A 21,992-nucleotide genomic window follows, 5' to 3' on the forward strand; every position below is an offset into this window, starting at 1 on the left:
TACAAATTAGCTGCTGTATTTCCTATATTACAACAGTGATTACACTTCAAAAAGTACTTAATTGGCTATAAAGCATTTTGGGTTCTACTGAGGTCATGAAAGACACTGGCCTAGAAATTCAGTTGCGTTCGCCAGCCGTTAACGCCATAAGAGGGGTATATTTCCAGCGCTAGGCACTTAGCGCCCGGGCGCAGACCGATCTGCGCCTACGCCCAAATTCAGTTGACATTTAGCGCCGGCGCAAAGTGTTTGCGCCCGCTCAGCTGCGCGCGCAGCTTATGACGTCATTTCGTCGTGCAACGCTGTTTGTGTGCCCCAAACCGGAAATTCAGTGGCGCCCGCCCAATGTGGCCGTGGCGCTGTTAAGAACTGTGAAGTGGAACGCAACAGAGGCCCTGTGGGCCTCGGGGAGCGCTAATTAAAGGGCACTTACACTGACCTATAAAGCCCAGCCATTTTGCTGCAATGACTTTACTGCTTTGGATTTCTGGACAGAGACCAAGGAACAGAGCTTACTGATTTGGGACAACATAGGAGAGGTATTTTTGGCTTCTGGCCAGAGCTTTGACATTTGAATCATTGTGATTTCACTGTTTGCAAGTTTATCATGGGGGCTGTATGGGGTTCCAACCCTCAGTTGCAGCATTATGTGCGAAGGGCTCGCAGACGCTGTGTGAGAGGGCCAGCCATGCCTAGACGCAGAGGGGCCATCAGGCGTCGGCAACGTAGGCCTTACCCACTCAGGCTATACCGGCAGCAGGTGTCCTATCTCACCATGACTGCGGCGCATTGTGTTAAGAGGCTGCGCTTCAGAAGGGAGGTGGTTGCAGAGATCTGCCAGCTGCTTCACAGAGATCTGCGTCCACAGCTGATGTGCAGGACGTCTCTCTCGGTGGAAGTGAAGGTCACGGTGGCTCTGAACTTTTATGCAAGCGGCTCCTTCCAAGCCGCTGCTGGGGACATAGCGAACATCTCCCAGTTCGCCGTGCATCGCTGCATCCGGCAGGTCACCGATGCACTTTTCGCGAGGAGACACCAATTCATCTCCTTCCCCATGACCCTAGAGAGGCAGGAGCAGCGTGCAGTCGGATTTGGCAGGATCGCGGACTTCCCCATGGTGCAGGGCGCCATTGACTGCACGCATGTGGCTATGCGGGCACCTATCGACAATGCCGAGGATTACCGCAACCGGAAGGGCTACCATTCCCTCAATGTACAGCTGGTGTGTGACCACAGGCAGCGCATCCTAGCTGTCAATGCCCGCTTTCCAGGAAGCAGCCACGATGCATTTATCCTGCGCCAGACTACTGTGGCTGACATGTTCGAGGCACAGCCTCCACCAAGGGGATGGCTTATTGGGGACAAGGGCTACCCTTTGTGTACATGGCTCATGACCCCGCTTCGCGCGCCCAGGACCCCAGCAGAGGAGGCATACAACGAAAGCCATCAAGCCACAAGGAACATCATAGAGCAAACGATTGGCGTCCTCAAGCAACGGTTCCGCTGCCTGGATCGTTCCGGCGGATCTCTACAGTATTCGCCGGATAGAGTCTCCCAGTTCGTCGTCGTGTGCTGCATGCTGCACAACCTGGCTATCCGCAGGACTCAGGCACTGCCACCTGGCATTGCACCACCACCTCAGGAGGATGAGCAGGAGGACCATGAGGAGGAGGAGGAGGAGGAGGAGGAGGAGTACCAGCCCAGGAGGGAGCCACAAGGTCCAAGGGCCGTCCGCCGGCGGCTTATTGAACGCCACTTCTAGGCCCCCTGTCAGTGAATGGCCTGTGGCAATGAACGCACCTGAATGCAGCCGCTCCGCAAGCCCTCAGCCGGTTAACGCAACAACCACTTGAAACATGACACCTGGACATGCTGAATAAATAAAAAGCTTTATTTTACAAACTCAGGGCCCTTCCCACATGAAACAGAAAAACAGACAAGACCCCCAAAAAACAGTCAAAAACATCTGTCACTCCCACAACCTGGGGAGGAATAACAAAACTTGCCCATCCAATTGGCCTTCATCATCAGCCTTACAAAAATAAGCCCCCCCCTCCACAACACAAACACCCCCATAAAAACAAAAGATGCCTTCATCTTCGGCCTTACCAAAATAAGCCCCCCCCCAGAACACAAACACCCCCATATAAAAAAAACCGCTATCACCACACTCTACTGGGTGTGCCGAGAGGGCGAGTCCTTATGTAGGCTTCTCCGGCCCCTGCCCGACCTGTTGCTCCGCCTCAACCTGGGCCCTGTGGGTGTGGCAAGGCTGGGGGAAGGCTCATGAGGGCCACAATGCGTGACGGCAGATGCCCTGGGGGTCGGCCTAGACGAGGCCCGGCCCGGGAGGGGCCGGCTGCTGACTGCTGCAGCTGTGGCTGGCCAGCATCAGTCTCAGCAGCAGCTCATCGCACCTTGGCTGGGGGAGTGGCAGTGTCGGCTGCACCAATGGGGGCAAGCTGGCTGATGCCAGGCACGCGCTGTTCGCCAGAGACACTGGCACTCGGCCGGGCTGGCAGTGCAGCAAGCGCAGCAATCTGGTGGAGGCCAGATCGCTGTGCTGCAGCAGGGCGGCGGGTGCCCTGGCGATGCTTCCGCGCCACAGCGAGTGTGGCAGAAGTGAGTGCCCGAACTGCCCTGGTATGTGCCCGCATCAGATCTGCCAGTGTCTGGACGGCACCACTCATGGACTCGCGACACGCGTCCTGCGCTGCCGCGAGTTGCTGGACACCCCTGTCCTGCGCTGCCGCGAGTTGCTGGACACCCCTGTCCTGCGCTGCCGCGAGTTGCTGGACACCCCTGTCGTGTGCTGCCGCGAGTTGCTCGACCCCCCTGGCCTGTGATTCCCCGAAAGCGACCACACTATGAGCCAGGGACTCAATGGCCTGAGGCAACTGTCCCACAACCCCCATGAACTCCTTGTGGTGCCGCTCCGACGCCGCGGACATCTCATCAAGGAGGCGCACCTCCTGGGCGAGGACCGTCTCCGGACTGGAGGGCGGACTCTCCCTCTGGAGAGAAGGCCGCCGAGCTGCCCAACCCTTCCCGCGTGCCTTGACCCCACTGGGCCCAGGAACTGCCCTCCCCTGCAACACTTCCCCCCTCTGGGAAGAAGGCCGCCGAGCTGCCCGACCCTTCCCGTGTGCCTCGACCCCACTGGGCCCAGGAACTGCCCTCCCCTGCAACACTTCCCCCCTCTGGGGAGAAGGCCGCCGTGCTGCCCGACCCTTCCCGCGTGCCTCGACCCCACTGGGCCCAGGAGCTACACCCCCCTGCAACACTTCCCCCTGGCTCTCCTCCAGGCCAGACGTCTCCCCTCCATTGCCATCCCCTGGCGCGGATGAGGGTTCCCCCGATGTGCTGCCTTCCTCCTGGTCCTCGTCGTCCTCCTCCTCCAAGGGCCTGGCACTCTGAGCTTCAGGGACCACCTCCTCCTCACCAGCTGAAAGCAGGAAGGCACAAGAGTAGCTTTAGAGTGAGGACAGGGCGTCAGCGAGGGAGGCATGAGTGGTGGCATTATGCGCATTGGTCGGACAGTGGGAAAGGATGTAGATCTGAAGCGCAAGGGCAATGAGAGAGGTCCAACCGGTCATGTCCTTACCAGTGGGTCCCAGTACAGGGTCCGCATCTCCAATGGCAACAGGGCCAGTCACCCGGCCACGCATGAGTCGAGCCACGCTCTCCTCCAGCTCACTGAGCGCCTGGTACTGGGGACGGCCTCCCCCGGTGGCAGACTGGCTCCTCAAATTCCGCGCCAGCTTGGCCTGCAAGAGAAAGGACGGCCTCTAAGTACAGTGTGGTGCCCTGCTGCTGTGTGCACTGCCTCCCATGGTCGAATAGCTTGGCCAGTGTGGTGCCCTGTTGCTGTGTGCACTGTCTCCCATGGTCGAATAGCTTGGCCAGTGTGTTAAGTGCAGAAAGTGCTATTGATGATCATGCCAGTGCCATAGCTGCGGGAGGAGGGCTGCCCATTAGGCCTTTGAGGTCCCTTTGCCCATAATGTGAGGTGCACATGCAAGGATGAGGAGGACACTGGAAAGGGTACTCACCTTCACCATCCGAGTGAGGTCGTTGTACTTCTTGCGGCATTGGTCCGCACTCCTGGGGACATCGCTGGTGGATGACACCCTGTGGTCGATTTTTTTACAGGCTCTCCTGTACTGCCTCCTGGGAGCCTTCTTGCCACTGTCCGGGCACAAGATCTCTCTTTTCTTTTCCACACCATTAACCAGCACCCTCAAAGCATGCTCTGAGAAGCGCTGCGCTCATTCACGGGCCTTCTCCATGGCTTCAGGCGCTATTTGGGTCCACCAGCAGTGTTGAGGCCTAGCTGCAGGGCTCCACTATGCAGGGCGTGGCAGCAGTCAAAGTCGACCCTTTCCCCTTTAAGAGCTGGCCGGCGTCAGGGTGTCTGCTGTCAATCAAAACATGACCGCACCTGCGCTGCGCCCGGCCTCGGCGTTATCAGACCGCATCGCCGGCTTAGCGCCTGAAGATAGCAGTGCAACGCCAGTTTCAGCGCTCGCCCAAACTCTTGGCCAAATCTACTGAATTTCGGCGAAGTGGCCTACACTTTCCGGCGGGCGCTAACTTTAGCGAACGCCCGACTTTACCGCCCCAAAAGTGGCCAGACTGAATTTCTAGGCCACTATATCAATGTTCGTTCGTTTGCTCAGTTTTTCTTTCTTTCTTTCTCTCTCTCTTTCAGGTCGATGACCTTTCATCAGATCTGTCATCAACCTGAAACGTTAACTCTGTCTCTCTCTCCACAGATGCTACCTGACCTGCTAAGTATTTCCAGTATTTTGCTTTTATTTCAGATTTCCAGCATCCACAGTATTTTGCTTTACTATCCTAATGAATCTGTGTTGTACCCTCAATATTGCGAAGTCCAATACTGCGCACAGATCTCTAACTGAGGTCTTATTAAAGTTTTATAAAGGCTCATCATTACCTCTTGGCTTTTATATTCTCTCGCTCTTGAGATTAAACCTAGAATTCTATTCGCTTTTTTTTTACAGCCTTATCAACCTGATGTGATGTCTTTAATGTTCTGTGAAGCAGTACCTCCAAGTCCCTCTGCTCTTCAACAGCGCTGATCCTACTTCCATGCCAGTAAAATTACTGCTGTAAATTTTTTTACCAAAATGTATCACCTCACAATTACTGACTGAATCTCATATTACTAACATTTTAATCTCATTAAATGCTTATTGAGTCCTATGCATCTAAATGGGTATCAACCGCTATGCTGGAAGTACTGGACAGTGAAAGTTTTTTGTCTTTTATATCTTAAATTCCTTGCAATACAGAGCTGTCAGTTAATCGTGAGCAAAGGAATAATTGCGCAGATTCTTGTAATATTCATGAGATGCTTTGGAAAAGGTGAGTGTACATTGTTTTGAGTCTATCACCTGCCAGATTCTCACAACAACCAAACATTATCAGCAAGTGACAACAACAGCGACACATCCATGTCTGACATCAATCCCTTAATTTTTTATTAAAAAAAGATCCACACACACAAGAACTGTTAGCTATGACACAATTCAGCAGGACAACTTGTTCCCTTCAAAGAGAGTTATGCTTACTGTGCTAATTCAGGATGGGGTGTTTTACCTCCTTGAAGTAATATTGCTGAGAGCTGCTAATGATTATTCAAATTAAGAATGAACTAACGCAAATGTCATCATTTGTGACAGGATATGCTTCTCTGTTTCCTAATTTTAGTGGGAAAAGTAGATGTTAGTGTCAAATGGAAATGTCACTTGATACTCACATCCACTTCTTTCCTACTAAGATTAGCAAATGGAGGAACATACCCTCCAAGTTGTAATCAGAAAGTTAAATTTATGTGCACCTACATACACTAACTTGGAGTGTTACATGTTTAAGTCAGATATTAAATGATAATGTTGATCATTGACTGAAACTGTTGGCCTAACTAGAATGATTTGATTGACTCCACTATACCTTCCTTTTTTACTGCAATGAGTTTTATTTACACAATGGACACGATCTTGCCAGCCCTGGGGAGGCGGGTATGGAGGCAGGACTGCCTGGAAAATGGCAGAATTTGGGGGCGGGTGCCCATCCCGCCCCCAACCCGCCCCCAACCCACCTCCATGCCATCTTGCCAGGAGGCGGGTAGCTGACCCGCGCCAGGTCCCGTTTCCTTGGAGGCGGGAAGGGGATTAGTGCCACTTATCTGCCTGTTAACAGGTAGTTAACAGGCAGATAAGAGGATTATCCCCATTTTACCCACATAAGTGCGGGCTTCCCGAAGGCTCCGAACCCCGCCAGGGTCACCGAGGCGAGTAGTGGGTCTGCGGGGTGCAAAAGTGCGCTGTGAAGGTATGGGATGTGTGCAAGTGTGGAGAGGTGAGTATGTGAGGTAAGTGGAAAGTGATAGAAAAAGTTTACTTACCTTTGTTTCTTCTTGCAGGCTTCAAGAGTTGGGTTTGCAGAGAGTCTCACACCTCCGCGGCAGAGATGACAGTTGGCCGTTGCACTCTCCAATGCAACAACCATCTAATTTCTGCAAATGAAAGAGCTTTGATGAGCCTTGAATTCAAGAACTCATTAAACTACAGAGAATGTCAATGTTTGACAGCTTCACAGAGCTGTCAAACGATGACAATTCATCTGTCAAAATTTTTTGACAGTTGAAACGTCATACGTTGACGTTCTCTGTAATCAGCTTTCCCTTAATTGGCCTGCTAAGCCTGCTGGGTGGACTTAACAAGGTCAATCAAGGGAAAATAGCATGGGTTGGCCAGAAGTTGATGGAGGCAGGACTGAAACCCGACAAGTGGAGTTCTGCCTCCAAAAGCTCCCCATTGGCAAAATCCAGCCCAACATTTCCATCATAAACAATTTACTTTAGAGGAATGAACCTGGAGGAGTGAAAGGCATCAATACCAAGTCTGCAGTGATTGGAAGGCTTGTAGTTGATGAAGAACTCGCCAACATAATACCCAAACATTGCAGGGCTGATTACAACCTGGTTAAAGATTTTGCCATTGTCCACACCAACCATGCTGCCATCCATCTCTGGGAGGATAAGCTTGTCACAAAGGTAAATCTTGACAAACCTCTGGTTTCTCCATGGGTACTATAAAATGTACCTTCAGCAAATTCGGCTTTTAATCCTCCCAACTGTTGTATTTATGTACTTTGCAATAAATCGAGACCCAAAACCTGATCTTTAGGGAACCATATCAAGCCCTCTCCTCAACTCAAATAGTTCCCATTTACAACTACCTTCTGTTTCATTTTTTATTACACTGCACTATTTATTTCTTGATTCCTTGATCCCCTCTATTACCAGCTATCAATATGAAGAATTAGATTCAATACCTTTGAAAGCCAATACTTAATACCAATTTAGTTTTCAGAAACCTCTGGACACAGTTCCCGTTTAGAGAAAACCCAGCCATTTTCTATCCCTTTTAAAGCATTTCACTTGCTTAGCAGGAGAGAATCAATTTGATTCAGTGGTAAAACTCATTGATATTGCCACTAGTTGCTAAAGGTAAGTAGCACCTTCTTAGCAGAAACTGATCAGGCAAGGCATTCAGAGCTTAGTTTGAATTCAATAAGTGATCCCTGGCTCGACTGCTGCTATCCAGCTGTTGATGAGCACTGCTAATGGCCATTGGCATTTATTGTGCTTCTTTGATGATTGCTGTGAGTACCTTACCTAGCTGATAGAAAATGTAGATATTAGCAATCAGTTAGGGAGCATAAAAGCGTCAGCAAATTTACTATGGCTATCAGTTCTCTATAGTGAACTCACCAATGAATGTATCTAATCCATATGTTCATTGTATTATAAGTTTGTTTTTAACTTTGCATCATATTAAATGTCAAAGTTCAGCAGCGTGAACGTTGTCTAATACAGTTTAATTCAGTGTTGTGTACAGATCAATAAAAAGAATGAAACACTGTGACTGTAAAAACCTTATGGGGCAGAATAGTTTAGTGATTGGACTTTTTGGCTCCGTCACCAGAAAGGGAAAGGGAAGCCTTTGTAATGTTACTCATTGACAGGGCAAGTATTTCCTTCTTAGGTCTAAATCTGAAAACATTGCATAAATGTTTATCAATTGGTAAGCCATAATGATGTCTTAATATTCAGACATATTATTCAGAAACATCTCAATCCAGTTCCTATTTAGAGAAAACCCAGCCATTTCCTATCTCTTATAAAACATTTCACTTGCTTAATCACAGGGGAGACTCAATTCAGTGGTAAAGTCATTGATGTTGTCACCAGTTGCTGAAGGTAAGAAATACGTCCTTAGCAGAAACTGATCAGAGAGGGCTGCCAGGCATTCAGAGCTATTCCCATTTATATCTCTTCTAGACCTCTTTTGTTTCTTTACTTGTCACATTACCATCTCCTTTTGCCTCGCACCATCATCACTTTTGTCTTTTAATCCACCCTATCCCAGACCTTCCCTTTTGTTCTTTCCTCCTCATCCCCCTTTCCCTGCCTTTGTACTTGCTTAAACATAGAAACATAGAAAAATAGGAGCAGGAGTAGGCCATTTGGCCCTTCGAGCCTGCTCCGCCATTCAATATGATCATGACTGATCCTCTATCTCAATACCATATTCCTGCTCTCTCCCCATACCCCTTGATGCCTTTTGTGTCTAGAAATCTATCTATCTCCTTAAATATTTTCAGTGACTTGACCTCCACAGCCTTCTGTGGTAGAGAATTCCACAGGTTCACCATCCCCTGAATGAAGAAATTTCTCCTCATCTCAGTCCTAAATCTCTTACCCCATATCCTGAGACTGTGACCCCTCGTTCTAGACCCCCCAGCCAGGGGAAACATCCTCCCTGCATCCAGTCTGTCTAGCCCTGTCAGAATTTTATATGTTTCAATGAGATCCCCTCTCATTCTTCTAAACTCTGGTGAATACAGTCCTAGTCGACCCAATCTCTCCTCATACGACTGTCCTGCCATCCCAGGAATCAGTCTGGTGAACCTTCGCTGCATACCCTCTATGGCAAGTATATCCCTTCTTAGGTAAGGAGACCAAAACTGCACACATTACTCCAGGTGTGGTCTCACCAAGGCCCTGTATAACTGTAGTAAGACATCCTTGCTCCTGTACTCAAATTCTCTTACAATGAAGGCCAACATACCATTTGCCTTCCTAACTGCTTGCTGCACCTGCATGTTTGTTTTCAGTGACTGGTGTACAGGGACACCCAGGTCCCTGTTGTAGGATTCTCAAAATTCCCACATTTCCTAAGTTATTAATAAGGGACCCTAAAGGACAAGTTATCGATAAGGGAACCCTGAAGGGAATGGCTTTTGGATTTTATGGCAAAAACTGCAAGGTTAAAGTAGGACACTGCAGACAGGATGTCAAGTTCAAAAGCTTAAAACTTGACATGCCTGGGCCTGTGGGAGACAGCTTTGATTTGTTATTTCGGAACCAGACAACTGGAGGAGACAGAACACGCATTCTTCCCTTTAAACAAATCAACCCAGGAAAAAGACCTGGGGCTAGATTTTCAGTAGCTTGCGCCAGCAGTTAGCGCCTTAAGAGAAGTGATTTCCGGGCGCTATGCGTGTAGCGCCCGGGCGCAGCGCAGTTTGCGCCCCGCCCCAAATTAAGTTGCCCGTTAGCACCGGCGCAAAGTTTAGCGCCCGCCCGGATGCGCGCGCAGAAAATGACGTCACATCCTCGTGCAACGCCCTTTGGCCGCCCCGATTGCAAACTTCAGTCGGACCGCCCCATTGTGCGGCGGGCGGCCGGAGCGTTTGGAAAAAGGAACGCAACACACCCAGCGCGGGCCCCGGGGGGCGCTAATTAAAGGGAACGTCCTCTCCAGTATAAAGGCCATCCTTTTTTCAGAAAACAGTCTTGTGCAACGCATTTCTGGAGACACAACAAGGAGGATAGCTAACTGGTTTCAAGCAGCAAGAGCCAGGTATTTTTGGACTCAGGCAATAGCGCTGCAAGTGGCCATTTGGAAATTAGACTGTTTGCCAGGATTTGATGGGGGCTGCATGGGGTGCCAACGCGCAGCTGCAGCGCCATATCCGTAGGGCTCGCAGACGCATTGTGAGAGGGGCAGCCCTGGCTAGAGGCAGAGGGGGCTACAGGTGTCGGCCACGTAGGCCTTACCCAGTCAGGCTATACCGCCAGCAGCGCTCCTACCGAAACATGAGTGCCGCGCGATGTGTTAGAAGGCTCCGATTCCGAAAGGAGGTGATTGCAGAGATCTGCCACCTGCTTCGCCGAGATCTGCGGCCAAAGCTCAGGTGCAGGACGTCTCTGTCGGTGGAAGTGAAGGTGACGGTGGCATTGAACTTCTATGCCACCGGCTCCTTCCAATACGCTGCTGGGGACATAGCAAACATCTCCCAGTATGGCGCGCATCGCTGCATCCGCCACGTGACCGAAGCACTGTTCAGAAGGAGAAGCCAATTCATCTCCTTCCCCATGGCCCTCGAGAGCCAGCATCAGCGCGCATTGGGATTTGCCAGACTCGGGGAATTCCCCTTGGTGCAGGGCGCCATTGACTGTACGCATGTGGCTTTGCGGGCCCCTCTGGAGCATGGCGAGCAGTATCGCAACAGGAAGGGCTACCATTCTCTGAATGTGCAGCTGTTCTGTGACCACAAGCAGCGCATCATGGCAGTCAATGCCAGCTTCCCAGGCAGCAGCCACGATGCCTTTATCCTGCAGCAGAGTACTGTGCATGACATGTTCCAGGCACAGCCTTCCCCAAGAGGATGGCTCATCGGGGACAAAGGCTATCCTTTGTGCACCTGGCTCATGACCCCGCTCCGCGCGCCCAGGACCGCTGCTGAAGAGGCCTACAACGAGAGCCATCAAACCACCCGCAACATCATCGAGCTAACTATTGGGGTCCTCAAGCAGCGGTTCCGCTGCCTTGATCGCTCCGGAGGAGCTCTCCAGTATTCGCCGGACCGGGTCTCCCAATTTGTGGTGGTTTGCTGCATGCTACACAACCTGGCTATCCGCAGGACTCAGGCACTGCCACCTGACGTTGGACCAGCACCTCAGGAGGAGGAGCAGGAGGAGCATGAGGAGGAGGAGGAGGAGCAGGAGTACCTTCCCAGGAGGGAGCGACCAGGGCCAAGGGCCGCACGACGCCACCTTATTACACGGTACTTCTAAGCCCCCTGTCAGGGAATGGCCAGGGGCCATGAGGGAAGATGAATGCAGCCGCTCCGCAAGCCCTCAGCCGGCGAAGCCAACAAACACTAAGAAGAACAACCATGGAGACTGCATGAATAAAGATAATTTTTTATTGCACAAAAATGAAAAGCCCTTCCCACATGAATCCCCAAAAACAATAAACGGGCCCCACAAAAAGCCCAACAAACGACTCACTCGCACAAACTGGGGAGGAGCCACTCCACCTTTATTGAAACCGGGCCTCAACGTCGGCCTAACGCAAAAAATAAGCCCTCCAAAAGCACAACCATGGGCAAAATAAAGATGGCCACCGCCATATTAAAGGAAAGCTGCCCACACCCTCTACTGAGTGGCCCGCGAGGGCGAGACCTTGGCCAGCATTTTGCCTCCCCTGCCCTGCCTGCTGCTCCTTCGCAAGCTCTGCCCAGTGGCTGCTGCGAGGCTGGGGGAAGGCGCCTGAGGCTCAGATGCCCTTCCGCCAGATGCCGCTGGGGGGCGGCCTACACGGCGTTTGGGCCTCGAGGGGCCGTCTGCTGAGTGGCGCACCTGAGCCTGGCCACCATCAGCTGCAGCCGCTTGCCGTTGACGCCCCAGAGGGGGAATGGCGGCGACGGATGGCGCAATGTGGGCCAGCTGGCGTCTGGGATGCGCTGGCTGGTGCTGTGGCGCGGTGGCACTCGGCCGGGCCCACACTGCAGGATCCGCAGCAATCAGCCGATGGGCGGCTTGCTGGGATGGTCCAGCGCGGCGCCTGCCCTGGCGATGCCTGCCTGAGACAGCGCGTGTGGCAGCAGTGAGTGGCCCTGTGGTCCTGGTGTGCGTGCGCATCACATCCGCCAGGGTCTTGACGGCATCAGTCAGCATGCGGCCAGTCGCGGCAGTTGCTGCCCGGAACTCGCGCACACTGGTCGCCAGCGACTCGATGGCCTCAGGCATGCGCCCCACCACGCTCATGAGCTCCGTGTGGCGCCGGTCCGAGTCGTCGGCCATCTTATCCAGCTTCCGCACCTCCTCCGAAGTGAAGGTGTCCGGACTGGAGTCGCGACTCTCCCGCTGGGGAGGAGGGGGCCGAACTAGGGGACCCTTGCCGCGTTGGTGACAGCGAGTGTGCCGAGCAGCAGCACTCCCCTCTGATCCTTCCCCCCTTTGGGGGGAAGGCCGCGGGCCACGCGCACGGCTGCTGGGTGGCTGGACGCCACTGGTCCCAGAAGCTGCATTGCCCTGCGACAGTTCCTCCAGGCACTCGTCCAGTGAGGAGGTGTCAAGCATTTCCTCCTCTCCTGCGGGACGTGACTGTTCCCCCGAAGGTCCGGCTTGCTGCTCCTCCTCCTCCTGGTCGGAGGTGCTGTAACTGGCAGCTTCAGGGTCCTGGTCGTCACCAGCTGAAAGCAGGAATGCACAAGAGTAGCTTCAGAGTGAGGAGACGGCGTCAGCGAGGGAGTTAGGACTGGTGGGATTCAGCGCATTGGTGGGACAGTGGCAAAGGAGGTAGCTCGGATGGGCCAGTGCGACGCGAGAGGGCCAAAAGGCGAGGTCCTTACCATTGCCGGGCAGTGGAGGGTCGGATACACCGCACGCTGTGGGGACAATCACACGGGCTCCCATGAGCACACACACGCACTCCTCCAGCCGAGTGAGCTTCTGCAGCTTGGCGCGGCCACCCCTGGCACGGGCCTGGTGATTAAACGCTACTTTAGCCTGCAAGAGAAAGGACGGGCTGTAAGTGCGCAGTGAAGCCCTGATGTAGTGTGCACTGCCTCCCATGGTGGAATAGCTTGGACAGAGTGAAGCCCTGATGTAGTGTGCACTGCCTCCCATGGTGGAATAGCTTGGCCAAAGTGTAGCCCTGATGTAGTGTGCACTGCCTCCCATGGTGGAATAGCTTGGACAGAGTGAAGCCCTGATGTAGTGTGCACTGCCTCCCATGGTGGAATAGCTTGGCCAAAGTGTAGCCCTGATGTAGTGTGCACTGCCTCCCATGGTGGAATAGCTTGGACAGAGTGAAGCCCTGATGTAGTGTGCACTGCTTCCCATGGTGGAATAGCTTGGACAGAGTGAAGCCCTGATGTACTGTGCACTGCCTCCCATGGTGGAATAGCTTGGACAGAGTGAAGCCCTGATGTACTGTGCACTGCCTCCCATGGTGGAATAGCTTGGCCAAAGTGTAGAGTGCCGAATGGCCATTTGATGCTCATGACTGTCCCAATGCTGCTGGCTGAGGGCTGGCCAATAGGACTTTCAGGTCCCTTTGCCCATCATGTCAGGTGTACATGCAAGAATGAGGAGGAGACTGGAAAGGCTACTCACCTTCACAATCCTGGTCAGATCGTTGTATTTCTTACGGCATTGTTTGTGGGTCCTGGGGGCCTCGCCGGTGAACGTCACCCTCTGGGCGATCTGCTTCCAGGCTTTGGTGTAGTCATGGTGGGTTGGATTCCTCCCACTCTCTGGAAACAAGATCTTGCGCCTCACCTCCAGAGCTGTGACCATTATGTCCAGATCACCCTCTGAGAAGCGCAGGGCACGCTGACGGGCCTTCTCTGGCGTTGCCATGACTCCCTGGGGCTGAGCAGCAGTGTTGAGGCCTCTTTGCAAGGCTGCAGTGTGCAGGGCGTGGCAGCAGACCAATTCGTCCCTTCCCCCTTTAAGAGCTGGTCGGCACCACGGGGTCTGCTGTCAGTGCAAAAATGACCGCACCCGTGCTGCGCCCCGCCTGGGCGCTATCCCTCTGGACCGCCGGCTTAGCGCCTAAAGGTAGGAGTGCAACACCTCTTTTAGCGCTCCACCACTCTCTTAGGGCGAAGCCACTGAATTTCCGGCAACGGGGCGCTACTTTGGGGCGGGCGCTAACTTCGGGCGGGCGCTAAGGTTAGCGCCCCAAAACTGTCTATACTGAAAATCTAGCCCTTACTCTTGCACAAACCAAAAGCCCATCAAAACTCTGCATAAATAATCACTTACAGTTCGAACCAGCTACCAAACCAGGAAGATACCGATTAACATTATGCATAACAAACACGCAAGACATTAAAAGCCATTTAGCAACGAGACAACCACCCAAAAACCAGTTAAGGTGAATGGCTATAATCACCTTAATGAGCCCGCCAAAAATTGGCAAAAGAACTAACCCTGATTTGGCGCGCAGGTAACAAACTCAAAAACAGTGTAAATGTAGGCCCACCCGAAACCAAGGGGAAGCATTCGGGAGGCACGTTAGCTATTGACACGACACCAGAGGGGGCCAAGTGAAACCAACAGGAAGGCTCACGCAACATCACGGCGAGGGGGCACGGTGGGGCAGGCTCGACCGAAGACAACAAGGCCACAACTGCAGCCCTACACGAGGACCGACCACGAGCACCGCGTTAACAAAGGGGGCTGGGTAAACCATACCTTCAGATCATTACCACTACATAGGTAATGATCTAGGCCACCGCGACCGAGCCGACACCGAAGACCGCCAACCGAACCCCAACCGCAACAAAACTCGACGACCAGACCACCAGCAGAAGAACAAAACCCGAAGTTTTCCACTCTACCAGCTAAAGTACCCAACAAAGACTTTATTCTTCCTATTTCTAACTGAGAAAAGTGGGTACTCACCAGACAAATCCACAACCGCGCCCAAACTGCATCAACGGACTCCACCAAACTGAAGAACCTTCGCAGATTCTAAGATTAGTACCACATGGAGATGGCAGGCCCCAAAGGACACAAAGAGCGAACCCCAAAAACGCAACCGGCTTAACTGACAGGATTCGAACTGTCAAGAAACCCCTGTTGGTGAGCATGACCCCTGGCTCCTTTTAGCACAATTTAGTTAGATATTGGGGGTGGGACAAGGGTAGGGAGATTATTAATGTGATTTTTCCCTCGTTGTGCCGGGTGTTCCCCATTCCTAATTAAGTGTACTCTTGAATGTCTGTAACTATTCTAGTAATCTAAGTGTAATTTTTCAATGTTATAATTTTATTGTGACTCTAATAAAACACAGTTTTCTTGCACCAAACCAGTTGTCTACTCCAATTTTGCATCGCAGCCTGTACCTAAGTCCAGAGTCTAGAACCAAAGGGTGTGGGAGCGATTCGAACTGCTCAAAACAGTCAGAGGCAAAGCTAACTCAAAACACCACCCCCTACACTTTGTAAATCAACATTTCCCAATCCATCACCATTTAAATAATACTCTGCCTTTCTGTTTTTCCTACCGAAGTGGATAATTTCACATTTATCCACATTATACTGCATCTGCCATGTATTTGCCCACTCACTCAACTTGTCTAAGTCACCTTGAAGCCTCTTTGTGTCCTCTTCACGACTCACAATCCCACCTAGTTTCGTGTCGTCAGCAAACTTGGAAAACCTGTTATTCCAGTTCTGGCAATAGGTCATCGAGCTGAAATGTTAACTCTGTTGCTTTCTCCACAGATGCCACCTGTGCTGAGTCTGTCCAGCATTTTCTGGTTTTATTTCAGATTTTGCAGTATTTTGCTTTTGTTTTCGGAGCTTAATATGAGATCAATAGTGATTCCTGAACCCATGATCTCACTCTTCATTCCCCCCCTATCATCATCAGAGTAACAATAGCATTGACAAAATGTGAAAACTGCTGAGTATTTCCAGCATTTTCTGTTTTTATTTCAGATTTCCAGCATGCGCTGTATTTTGCTTTAGTGAAAACTGCCCTGCTGGCTTCCATTTTGAAGGGTAATAAGGAAAATCAGCTTCCAATTCGACTCTAGTTATTTCAAAACAGCTTGACATCAAATAGATCAATTTTCTCTACTTGATGTAGGACAGAAAATCTGTTCTCACATACCCCAGCATGCCAGGCTACAACTGGAAAAAGATGTCGCTGTCATTCTTATAGACAACCACCAGCACTATTTCATCTGAAACCAAAGAAGTACACCAGAATCTAATGCCCTCCATTTCTACCCACTAAATCCCTCTATCTATGCACTGGTATGAATCCAATGCGCCTCAGGCTATTAGGTTCACATTGGTAAGTAGGTACAGCATGCTTATAATAAGGTCTTCAGGTGTCTGTAGAGCTGCTTTCTTGCTCTTGAGTTCTGTTGCTGTTTCCAGATCAGGAATGCCTTGCGCTTGTGGCTTATTAGCTCCTGGATTTCCTGGTCGTTCTCGTCGAACCAATCTTGGTGTTTCCTGGTTGAGTGACCAACCTCTTCACAGGTGCTGATTATGGAGGCCTTGAGTGCAGACCAGGCTGTGGACACTCTGTGTCTCTGAATCACTGGGAGTTGTCAGGTTGGTTGTGAGGCACAGGCTGAATAGGGCTTTCTTAGCAGGGTCTTTGAGTGTTCCAGCGTTGATTTTCCTGTGGCATTGCTTGTGTTGTCTCTGCTGTTTTGGGGCTACATTGATGGAGATGACAAAGCGGATTAGGCAGTGGTCTGTCCAGCAGTCATCAGCTCCTGTCGTGGCACGGGTGATGCGGACATCCTTGCGGTCCCTCGCTTGGACGATGATGTAGTCCAGCAGATGCCAGTGCTTGGAGCAAGGGTGTTGCCATGAAGCCTTGTACTTGTCTCTCTGATGGAACAAGGTGTTGGTTATGATAAGGCTATGTTCTAAGCATTTCATCAGTGTTTGAAGACCGGGACCTCAAACCCAGCACCAAGCTCATGGTCTACAGAGAAGTAGTGATACCCGCCCTCCTGTATGCTTCAGAGACATGGACCATGTACAGCAGGCACCTCAAAGCACTGGAGAGGTACCACCAACGCTGCCTCCACAAGATCCTGCAAATCCATTGGCAGGATAGGAGCACCAATGTCAGTGTTCTTGCTCAGGCCAACCCCCTAGCATCGAAGTTTTGACCACACTCGATCAGCTCCGATGGATGAGTCACATCATCTGCATGCCCGATACGAGACTCCCAAAACAAGCGCTCTACTCGGAGCTCTGGCATGGCAAGAGAGACCCAGGTGGGCAGAAGAAACTCTTCAAGGACACCCTCAAAGCCTCCTTGAAAAAGTGTAACATCCCCACCGAAACCTGGGAATCCCTGGCCCAAGACCGCACAAAGTGGAGGAGAAGCATCCGGGAAGGCACCGAACACATTGAGCCTCTTCGCTGGGAGCAAGTGGAAGTCAAGCGCAAACAGCGGGAGGAGCGCACATCAACCCAAGCACCCCACCCACCGCCCCTTCAACCACCATCTGCCCTGCCTGTGGCAGACACTGTAGGTACCACATTGGACTCATCAGTCACCTGAGGACTAATTTTTAGTGTGGAGCAAGTCATCCTCGGTTCCGAGGGACTGCCTAAGAGAGAAAGAGAGAATAAAGTGAATCAGGCTTCACAAACTGGGACATTCTGATTTTCTTCATAACTCAAGAGCACTGTTTAGCATGCACTGGCACATAGGCATGGCACGTCACCTGCACAAATCCAGTGGTACTCTGACTTTGAAGCAATCCAAATTATTAATGGCCCAGAAATTCGGGTCTCCACGGGTGAGTACGCATGGGGTACTCACCTGTAAGCCCAGTGGAAGTGCCGGTTTCGTGCATGCACTGCGCATGCGCTGGAAACCAGCACTTCCGTTCCCCTGAAAGAAGGGGTTAAGAGGTGGAACGCGTGCGCAGGAGAGGCAGCGCGTGCGCATCGAACTTACTTTTTTTTGCAGGTTTTCACAGGAAGGTAAGTCTCCAGAAGTTAGACATGTAAAAAGCAGTCGCAAGGCCTGCTTTTTACAAGGTAAGTGGTGAATTAATTAAAATTAAAACATTTTTTCCACAGGTTTATTATTTTTAAATACTTTAAAGAAAGGTAAGTTTATTTTTAGCCCCATTAGAAAATAAAATTATTTTTTTCAAAAATTTAAATTATTGTTTAAAATAGTAATTTCATGTAATTTATAGTTTATTTTAAAAATGTGATTTAAAAAAAAAATTATTTGAAGATTTAGTGATTTTTGGGGCTTATAGTATTTATAGGTTTGACAGGTCTTCCTGTCAAACTTATGAATGAAGCATTCCCTGCTACCATTGGCTCTCCATGGCCCACGTGATCCCAGGGGACGTATCGAACTAACTGCGCCCCTGGGATACGCAAGCACTGCGCACCGGCAGTTGGAGGAGGCCCAGGATTGGAATCCCATGTGGGCCCACAGCTCAACGGCATGCACGCAAGTTAAGTGCAGGTCGGAGGCCCCCGACCCGAATTTCTGGGCCAATGTGTGTGACCCACATATCCTAGTCAGCATGAGTTAAATGGTGTTGCTTAATATAACACATGTGCTCCAGCCAGGTTAAGTGTAAAAAGAGAAACATAAAATGCTGGAAATACTCAGCAGGTCAGGCAGCATCTGTGGAGAGAGAAACAGAGTTAACGTTTCAGGTCGATGACCTTTCATCAGAACTGGAAAAAAGTTAGAGATGTAACAGGTTTTAAGCAGGTGCAGAGGCAGGGAAAGCAGGGAGGGGAGGAAAGAACAAAGGGGAAGATCTGTGATAGGATGGAAGGTAGGAAAGATTAAATGACAAAAGAGATGATAGTAGTTGGTTAGGAAATTGGCTGAGCGGCAGGAGACAGAGAATAGGGATAATGGGCAGGTACTCAAATTGGCAGGATGTGACCAGTGGTGTCCCGCGGGGATCAGTGTTGGGGCCGCAACTATTCACTGTATTTATTAATGGCCCAGAAATTCGGGTCGGGGGCTTCCCGCGGGTGCAAGCCCCCGACCTGCACTTACCTTGCGCACCGGCCGTTGAGCTGTAGGGCCCCGTGGAATTCCGATCCGGGGCCTGGTCCAGCTGCCGGCGCGCAGTGCTTTCGTATCCCAGGGGCACAGTTAGTTCGATGCATCCCCTGGGATCACGTGGGCCATGGGCAGCCAATTGTAGCAGGGAATGCTCCATTCACAAGTCTGACAGGAAGTGCTGTCAAGACTTATAAATACTACGGCCCCAAAATAGCACTAAACCTTCAAATAATTTTTTTTTTAAATCACATTATTTAAATAAACTATAAATTCCATGAAATAACTATTTTAAACAATAATTAAAATTTTTGAAAAAAATAATTTTATATTCTAACGGGGCTAAAAATAAACTTACATTGCTTTAAAGTATTTAAAAATAATAAACCTGTGGAAAAAATGTTTTAATTTTAATTAATTCACCACTTACCTTGTAAAGAGCAGGCCTTGCACCTGCTTTTTATATTTCTAAATTCTGCAGGCTTACCCTCACGGAAAAACCTGTAAAAAAAACCTAAGTTTGATGCGCACGTGTAGCCTCCCCCGCACATGCGTTCGACCTCTGAACCTCTTCGTTCAGAGGATCGGAAGTGCCGGTTTCCCGCGCATGCGCAGTGCATGCAGGAAACCGGCACTTCCATCGGGCCTACAGGTGAGTACTCCATGCGTACTCACCCGTGGAGACCCGAATTTCTGGGCCATTGACTTAGATGATGGCATAGAAAGCCATATATCCAAATTTGCCAATGACACAAAGATAGGCGACATTGTAGGCAGTGTAGATGAAAGCATAAAATTACAAAGGGATATTGATAGATTAGGTGAATGGGCAAAACTGTGCCAAATGGATTTCAATGTAAGTAAATGTGAAGTCATCCACTTTGGACCTAAAAAGGATAGAACTTTCTAAATGATGAAAAGCTAAAAACAGTGGCTGTCCAAAGAGACTTGGGGGTTCAGGTACAGTACATAGATTATTAAAATGTCATGAACAGGTACAGAAAGTAATCAAAAGGCTAATGGACTGCTGCCCTTTATATCTAGAGGACTAGAATACAAGGGGGTAGAAGTTATGCTGCAGCTGTACAAAGCCCTGGTTAGACCACACCTGGAGCACTGTGAGCAGTTCTGGGCACCACACCTTAGGAAGGATATATTGGCCTTGGAGGGAGTGCAGCGTAGGTTTACCAGAATGATACCCGGACTTCAAGGGTTAAGTTACGAGGAGAGATTACACAAATTAGGGTTGTATTCCCTCGAATTTAGAAGGTTAAGAGGGTGATCTGATCAACATTTTCAGGATATTAAGGGGAACAGATAGATTAGATCGAGAGAAACTATTTCCACTGGTTGAGGATTCTGGGACTAGGGGGCATAGTCTAAAAATTAGAGCCAGACCTTTCAGAAGTGAAATTAGGAAACACTTCTACACATGAAGGGTGGTAGAAATTTAACTCTCTTCTGCAAATGTCAATTGATGCTAGATCAATTGTTAATTTTAAATTGGAGATTGATAGCTTTTTGTTAACCAAAGGTATTAAGTGATATGGGCCAAAAGTGGGTATATGGAGTTAGGTCGCAGATCAGCCATGATCTCATTGAATGGCGGAACAGGCTCAAGGGGCTGAATGGCCAACTCCAGTTCCTATTTTCCTATATTCCTTGTACAAAGCAAAAGGAGATGGTAATGGGACATGTAAAGAAACAATAGATGAGTTTAGAAGAGGTGTAAATGGGAATAGCAGAATCATCAACAGCTGCCATGTGAAAAAATAGGGGCAGAGATTATGGTCTGAAATTGTTGAATTCAGTGTTGAGTCCAGAAGACTGTAAAGTGCCTAATGAAAAGATGAGGTGCTGTTCCTCGAGCTTACGTTGAACTTTGTTGGAGCTGTGTAGGGGGTGGTGTGTGCCCAGTCAGCTCTGCCCCTGACTGTCTCTGAACGGTTCGAATCGCTCCCACACCCCTGGGTTCTAGACACTGGACTTAGGTACAGGCGGCGATACAGAAAATAGAGTAGACAATTGGTTTGGTACAAGAAAACCGTAAATTTTATTAAAAGGCACAACAATATTACAATACTGGAAAAATCACTAGAATAATTACAGGCATATAAAATTACACTTAATTGGGAATGGGGAACACACGGCATATCGAGGGAACAAACACAATGGCCCAGAAATTCGGGTCTCCACGGGTGAGTATGCACGGAGTACTCACCCGTAGTCCCAATGGAAGTGCCGGTTTCCTGCATGCACTGCGCATCATGCGCGGGAAACCGGCACTTCCGTTCCTCTGAACGAAGGGGTTCCGAGGTCGAACGCATGCGCAGGAGGGGCTGCGCGTGTGCATCGAACTTCGGTCTTTTTTACAGCTTTTCCCGGGAACGTAAGCCTGCAGAATTTAGAAATGTAAAAAGCAGGTGTAAGGCTTGTTTTTTACAAGGTAAGTGGTGAATTAATTAAAATTAAAACATTTTTTCCACAGGTTTATTATTTTTAAATACTTTAAAGCAAGGTAAGTTTATTTTTAGCCCCGTTATAAAATTATTTTTTTCAAAAATTTAAATTATTGTTTAAAATAGTTATTGCATGTAATTTATAGTTTATTTTAAAAATGTGATTTAAAAAAATGTATTTGAAGATTTAGTGCTATTTTGGGGTCATAGTATTTATAAGTCTTGACAGCACTTCCTGTCAGACTTATGAATGGAGCATTCCCTGCTCCGATTGGCTCCCCATGACCCACGTGATCCCAGGGGATGCATCGAACTAACTGCGCCCCTGGGATACGCAAGCACTGCGCGCCGGCAGCTGGACCAGGCCCCGGATCGGAATTCCACGGGGGCCCACAGCTCAATGGCTGGCGCGCAAGGTAAGTGCAGGTTGGGGGCTTCCACCCGCAGGAAGCCCCCGACCCAAATTTCTGGGCCATTAAAAATCCCCCGACCCTTGTCCCACCCCCAATACCTAACTAGATTAAGCTATGAGGGGCTCACCAATGGGGTTTCCTTGACAATTCAAAACCTGTTGATCAAGCTGGTTGTGGTTTTGGGGTTCGCTCTTGTTG

This window comes from Somniosus microcephalus, chromosome 12 (assembly GCF_052327205.1).
Source record: "Somniosus microcephalus isolate GS21.2 chromosome 12, FLI_Smic_1.0, whole genome shotgun sequence".
NCBI lineage: Eukaryota > Metazoa > Chordata > Chondrichthyes > Squaliformes > Somniosidae > Somniosus > Somniosus microcephalus.